Genomic DNA, 6,912 nt, shown 5'->3' on the forward strand with positions numbered 1-6,912 from the left:
TCTGAATAATTTTTTATGTAGTATATATAAAGATATTCCAAATATACAAAGCTAACATTTCAATAACAATTTACTTTGAAGGTTCTCATCTTTGTTTAAATATTTAACGTGATGTTTTTGTTTCATTATATATGCACTATATTTAATAAATACTACATAATTACGTTTCTATCTTCAACACTTAATAATAACGAATTAACAACAATAATAGTAAATTATAGCAATTATCTATGAAAGACTTTATTTTTGTCTTCGTCTGTCAAATTGCATCTGTTAATTTCAGTCTAAATTGGAGTTGCAATTATAGTTCTTCTATTTTTTTTTTTGTTTGGTATGCAACAATTGCTTTGAATAAAACGTTAATTTTTTATTAAGCAACTGCTTAACATATTACGGATTTATTAAAATGCTCTTAGCAAAATTCGCATTGTCATACAATCTTACAATTTGCAGTTGCATTGCAGTTCCATTGCAGTTGCATTGCAGTTCCAGTGCAGTTGCATTGCAGTTGCAGATACATTAATTAGCCATATTGTTAGGCTGCAGATATGACAGCATGAGAATGCATTGAAAAATATTGTAAGATTTAGGATTTATTGCCATTGCTACAGTTAATTAATAAAACTACAAAAAAAAAATTTAGAATATTTAATCTTTGTAGTAATTAAATTTGTCTAACCGTGTAGTTTTATTTAAGAAAAAAAATCATAAAACTGGAATGTTGCAAGTATGTCTTTTACAATGTTGTTTTATGAGTATGTGGGCAATAGGTGAAGTAATGGAATTTTATAATGTTTTGTTAAACTTTTACAATAATATTTCAAGCTTTAGATAATTTACTACAATATGACGTTCAAACAAGTAGCTCTAAAGCATTTTATATTTTTGAATTTTATAATGAATAATTTTGAAGATTTTATTGATTTTTGTGGGTTTTTATATTTTTCTGCAATACTTTTTGTTTATAGTGTATTTGTTAACAATAGTTTTATATTATGTTTCTAAATATACTTCTTATGTACGTAGTGACGATAATATGTAATGTTAACGTCAGATCCATCATATTATAAAGCTCCGTATTCAGTTATTCTTAGTGTGACTTAACACTGTCCACAGATATAATAAAGTTAAGTTGATAAATCATCAACTCAGATATCTGCATATCAACATATCTACATGTAATGTTAAAAATATAAAATAATGAAATGAATAATAAAAATATCTATATTATAGAAGACATCCTCAAAACTTGAATATCCAAAGTCCTATAAATAATATACTATAAATAAAAATAAATAAAAACATACCAATTACTAATACTTGATATTTATTAAGAAAAAATTAATTTATAGTAATTTAATTTTAAACTAAATTCAAATAGTAGAAAATATTTAATTAAATTTATTTTAAATAAATATTTATTTTAGATAAGAATTGAACAGTTATAATTTACAAAAGCATTATTTTAATTTTAATTAATTAAATTTTTTTTGCTAAATTCATGCTGTTTCAAATTAAATCTTTAAATACAGCTTTAAATATTTAGACACCATAATATCACCGGACGGTATTGCGGCAGTTGATATCCAAAACCGTATTAACAAGGCATACTCCGTTGCCTTTTCGTTGCTGAATAAAGTATGGAGCTCTTCAATACTTTCCCTGCATATCAAGCTGTCAAACCTGGCTTATTACCAACAACTTGGTTCATACACGTCAAACCTTTATAAACAAATGTCTTAGAAAGACTTCAAAAATCCATTGCACGGTTAGAAATTCCGAACTCTGGTCTATATGCCGCTAACATCCAATCGCAAATGAAATCAAAATGGGTAAATGACGATGGATCAGAGAAGAAGAAGACATGATATACCTAAGGAAACTCTAAAACTCTAAAAATTTTTTGATGTGTTTCGGACATGAGCAGTACACTACGATACTGTACTGTTTAGTTTCGTTCACTGCTCCTGCATATCTGCTACTGGCGATAACAGTAATGTTAGTTTTTGTAAGTTGAATTCTGCATTTTATTGAACACTTAGAGTATCGAAGAGCTTGAAAGTTTTATCTCTAATATATTTTTATATGTTTAAGACTTTTATTATCTTGAGCACATACGAATTTCGTACATTCCACGGGGCCTTCATCAGTCTTCTTAGAAATTTTATTTTGATATAAACGAAGTCGGAGGGATTTTACCGAATGCTAACATATGCAGAGGTACATTAAGCACAACTTCAAATTTCTATAACTATAATCGCATATAGCATAGAGAACGTTTTTCTAACTCAAAAAAGCTGACTTTACTAAAAAATCTATTAAAATCAAATCAGTGTGCCTGGGAAATTAGAATCCTGAAGTATTTAGCAATTCTTGAAACAGCGTTATATTTGACCAAAAAACTCAATTCCTGAAGTAGCTGTATGATGAGCCTAAAATTTCAATTAATTAAAAAAAAATTTTGTAATTGTATTTATTTTAAATCATTTTTAAATAGATACGAGATGAACTCCTGTTTAAAAAGTGTCTTATTTAATTTAAGATAAATTTAGTATGCTTTTGTTGTAATTAAAAAATTATAAGACCTTTATTTATTTATTTATTTTTTTTTGATTTGTATGATTTAGTACCTTAATAAATCGAAACAATCGCAACTTGTGTCTAACTTTTACTTTTAAGGTTTTCAATATATTTTGCAGTATCTATGCAGTATCCTTTTTCTCTTCAAACAAGTAAGACTGGTTATATGATTCACTTTTTTATGTAACTTAACTGAGTGCGGGTTTGTAATATCTTATATTAAATTTATTGTTTACATGCAAAATAAAAAACTAGCAAATTTTCACTTTTTTGAGCTTGGATTTTGCATAGACGCCCACTGTGTTTATTTTAAGTAAAATCTCTACTCATCATGAGATTGCATGCAATGAGATACTATAATGCATGTAAAGTTGCATGTAAATTGCAACGTGCTTTTCTCGGAACAAAATTTTTTGTTTTCAGTTATGTTTCGTATATTGACACTTGTTGTCATTTTTTTGTTGCATTTAGCTTGGACGATAAATATCGAATATTAGCTAAAAAAATCCTTTAGACAATAAATACAAATGTATACAATTTATGTAACTTAAAATATTAGACAACTGAAAATAAATTTCATCATTATTTATTTAAAAAATATATCTTGTTTTTTTTTTTTGTTAAATATTAACTTTAAAAATATTTCTAAGTTTGGTTAAATCATCGATTGCATAATTTTACCTATAATTTTTTTTCTTTCCTCAGTGTTAGTTGAAGAAGAAGCGTTTTGTATTTCAAAGAAATATATGCTAAATTATACGCCTTGATTTTGGGTTTTTTTTTGTTCAAACTTTTTGCAACATTTATGTTTAATTTTATTTATTTTTTTTAAATTTAACTCATTATTGAAAAAAAGCTATTAATTAGTGACAACATTTTAATTCAATGTTAAAATATTGTAGCATTTTGTTTAACAATTTGCATAAATTAACCATTAAAACCATTATCATTGATATAAAGTTTGTCGCTTGAGTCTTTTGTTTTCTTAAAGACCTAAGCGACAAATCTCCTCATATTGTTATACACTTTTTCTGATGGATTGTTTAGTGCATGTGTTGTTGTCAATTTAAATATGTGAAATTTTACTTAAAAAGCAATAAAGTTAATTACTGTGGCACATATGTCAAGAAGCACTAAATAGATAATTGCCTACCGTATTTCATACTATAATTATATAAAATGATATATTGAAGGAAAAAAAAACAAAACCTGGTTGAATTTTTTCACAATTTTTATGCAATTTATGGTTTTATAATTATATGCCTATAGAGAGAGGTTTCTAAAAGTAGTGAACTACAACAACAAACATTCTTTTTATATTATTTTAATTAATTAAATTTTTGGCTGACCATACTGTATTGTATAGTTGCGATTATTGCCAAATATCCAATGTATCTAACGTCATATTGACGTTCAAAACAAAATATTATAGATTAAGGATGAGAATAATGTTACAAAAATATATTAGATTTGTTGAAAAATATTTCAATAAACATTTATTTAGTAAATACTCCTTGGATGTTGTGCAATAGAATCAGATATCTCTTCATCGAAGATTATGTTAAGTTGAAAGTCTACTTAAAATTAAACAGAAAAATATGATGTTGTTATCGAAAATGTACAATAGAATGAAATATAGTAGAATAACAACAGAAACTCTCAGAGATAGTAACAAACCCTTAATTAAGCAGAAACTATTCTGCTAATATTTTAATGAGAGAAATGGATTTACCAAAAGTATCATCTATCGCTGCCTCAGGAAACAATAATTTTTAGACTGTTAGTAAATTAAAGTACATACAAGAGCACCACATCCATTCAGTTAAAAGTTCAATTATATATAAACCAATTTCTATGATGAATCTTACATCTTGCATATATTCAATATCAATCTTTGTGGTCTAACCAACCAGAAGCTTAAACACTGGCCAATAGCTATAAGAAGATAGTAGTAATGTTCAATAGAACAACTTTTCAGAAGATCTATGGTGCTATATCGAATTAAATACAATGATAATGATATATCTGTGTTAGTTTTAAGCTTTTCTTTAACATTGACAAAGTAAAGTGTATTAAAAATTACAAGTTTCACTGGCTTGAGCATGTCAGTGAAAACAGCTGAAAATTAGAGGATGAAAAACGTCGTAAAGAATGTTTGCAATTTTGAATACATTCGGTACTAACAACGAGAGACAACAAGTCGTTGATCGGAAAGATTACAGACTACTGGAGTGGCCAACCACTATACATCCTTACAAATGCTAAGTGTTTAAGTATAGGTATACGTTAGTAATATGTAGAGCAATTTATTATTGCAGAGAAGTAGGAGTAGAAGTATAAACAGTGTATTTGTTATGTTTTTATTTTTATAATGTATAATTTTTAATTGAAAGAGAAAATTGTTTTTTTTAATAAATAAGTATTATGAAATAAATATGCTAATCAGTAAAATTGTACGGAAAAACTATAAGTAATTATTATAGAATGCACAATTCAAAATCATACTCTCTAAGTTAATAGGTAGGTAGGCTAAGTGGAAGAAAGTCTGAGAAGGTTTAAGAAGGTTTACATTCTTCGTTATATTGTGGATAGAGTTGGAGGTTTTATAATCAATCGGATGCATTGATGAATGCAAGTAAAGAATAGGTTGTAATTAAAATTAAAATTTTAAAATAATCGATTCGACCAAATGATTAAATGACTAAGCTGTTATATGATCGATAATTATAATTAAAATTACTAAATTATTTTATATTTGGTAATTTACATAAAAGTATTTTTTGTATCATCACGAATCACTAAACAAATCAATAAAATGAATAATAATCATCCAAAAACAAAAAAAAAACGAAATAAGAAATTTTTAATAACACCAAAAATATTTTTTTATATCATGATATTATGTAATAACATATCAGTATAAACACCTACTTAGTGACCTATAATTCCCAGTAGCTCAACTTTCACTTGAACCAAATCAAATTTAAAGGAAATGCCGAAGAATTTCAGAATTACGTTGGCTAGCGAAATGAAGTCATACTCATATAATTTTTGCAAACATAAATAAAAATAATCATATATTATTAATAATAAACATCCGTTTTAAAAATATATGAGCAAAAAAAGAAAATATAGGTTTAGCTTTTAAATGTGTTTGGATTATTTATCTATTGTTACATATTAATAATATCAGTCGTAATACAGGAAATTGTCTTGTTGTTGAGAAATGAATTGCAATCTTTGTGCAAGTCACATAAATCATTTCGTAAATGAAAACTTAAAGCTTTATTAGATAAAGAAGCGGTTACTAATTACAGATATAATCAGCTGCAGAGATTAATGTCATATTTATTATTTACGCATATAGTCCATTTCATTAGAAAATCTGAAAATATATACTTTCATTAATATGATTTATTGAATATAAATCAAACGATATAGAAGGTCAGGTCACAGCTTTATTTCTAGAGGATCGGAGCATTGCGATCATGGTAAATCTTTTGTATCAACCATCGAACAGAAGAGACAATATGATTTATCGAATGTAAATCATACGATATAGAAGGTCAGGTCACAGCTTTATTTCTGGAGGAGCGGAGCATTACGATCATAGTAGTTCTTTTGTGTCAACAATCAAACAACACCCATTCAGATTTTTCAATGAGTGAGACTACAATATCTCAGTTTAAGACTCTTCTGATATAAAATAGATGTAGATAATATTTTTAATTTATAGCATAGACAACAAGAGAAACTACATATAGAATTGAATTCTTTAAAACTTTCATCACAAAATCAAAGATAGGTAGTAAAATAATGAAGAGAGGCAATTGACGATCTTAACCGATTGGCTGACATCACTCCTATCTGCGTCTCTGGATATAGGTACATCGAAAGTAACGAGAAAGCTCACAGTTGAGCCCACTTTAGTGCTTTCCCGGATGCGTCCCTACACCTATAAAAATAATTGGATTGATTTAACCAGATTTTAACTAAAACTCAGAACAAAATATTCTTACTTCTTAACACATGTTGGTGTTCATTTCTTCTTTATCAGAAGAGCTAAAATTTTTCTAACAAACTGATCAGGTCAATGTAACTATGTAGTAGAATAGAATAGAAATAAACAGGGTAACAGCTCCCAACGAAGCGACTATGTAGTTGATCTATGTAGTATGCAGTATATGGTTAGAGCAAATTTTTCTGTGTGTAGCGATATCAGTTTATGTTACCCTAGCTACCATTAGTAGTAATGCGTACCTCTACTTTCTTTAGTTTGACAATAAAAAAATAGAAGGCAGAAAGGTCATATGTAATTTTCAAATTAACATG

General features: G+C 27.1%; 1 protein-coding gene across 1 annotated transcript in view; it reads left to right on the forward strand.

Annotated features, from left to right (window-relative positions):
- The window catches only part of LOC119674213 (probable cytochrome P450 6a13), a 17,533-nt gene that overhangs the window by 9,061 nt on the left and 1,560 nt on the right, over nucleotides 1–6,912 (forward strand). The gene's annotated exons all lie outside the window — the stretch shown is intronic.

Source organism: Teleopsis dalmanni, chromosome 2 (genome assembly GCF_002237135.1).
Source record: "Teleopsis dalmanni isolate 2A chromosome 2, ASM223713v2, whole genome shotgun sequence".
Lineage (NCBI taxonomy): Eukaryota > Metazoa > Arthropoda > Insecta > Diptera > Diopsidae > Teleopsis > Teleopsis dalmanni.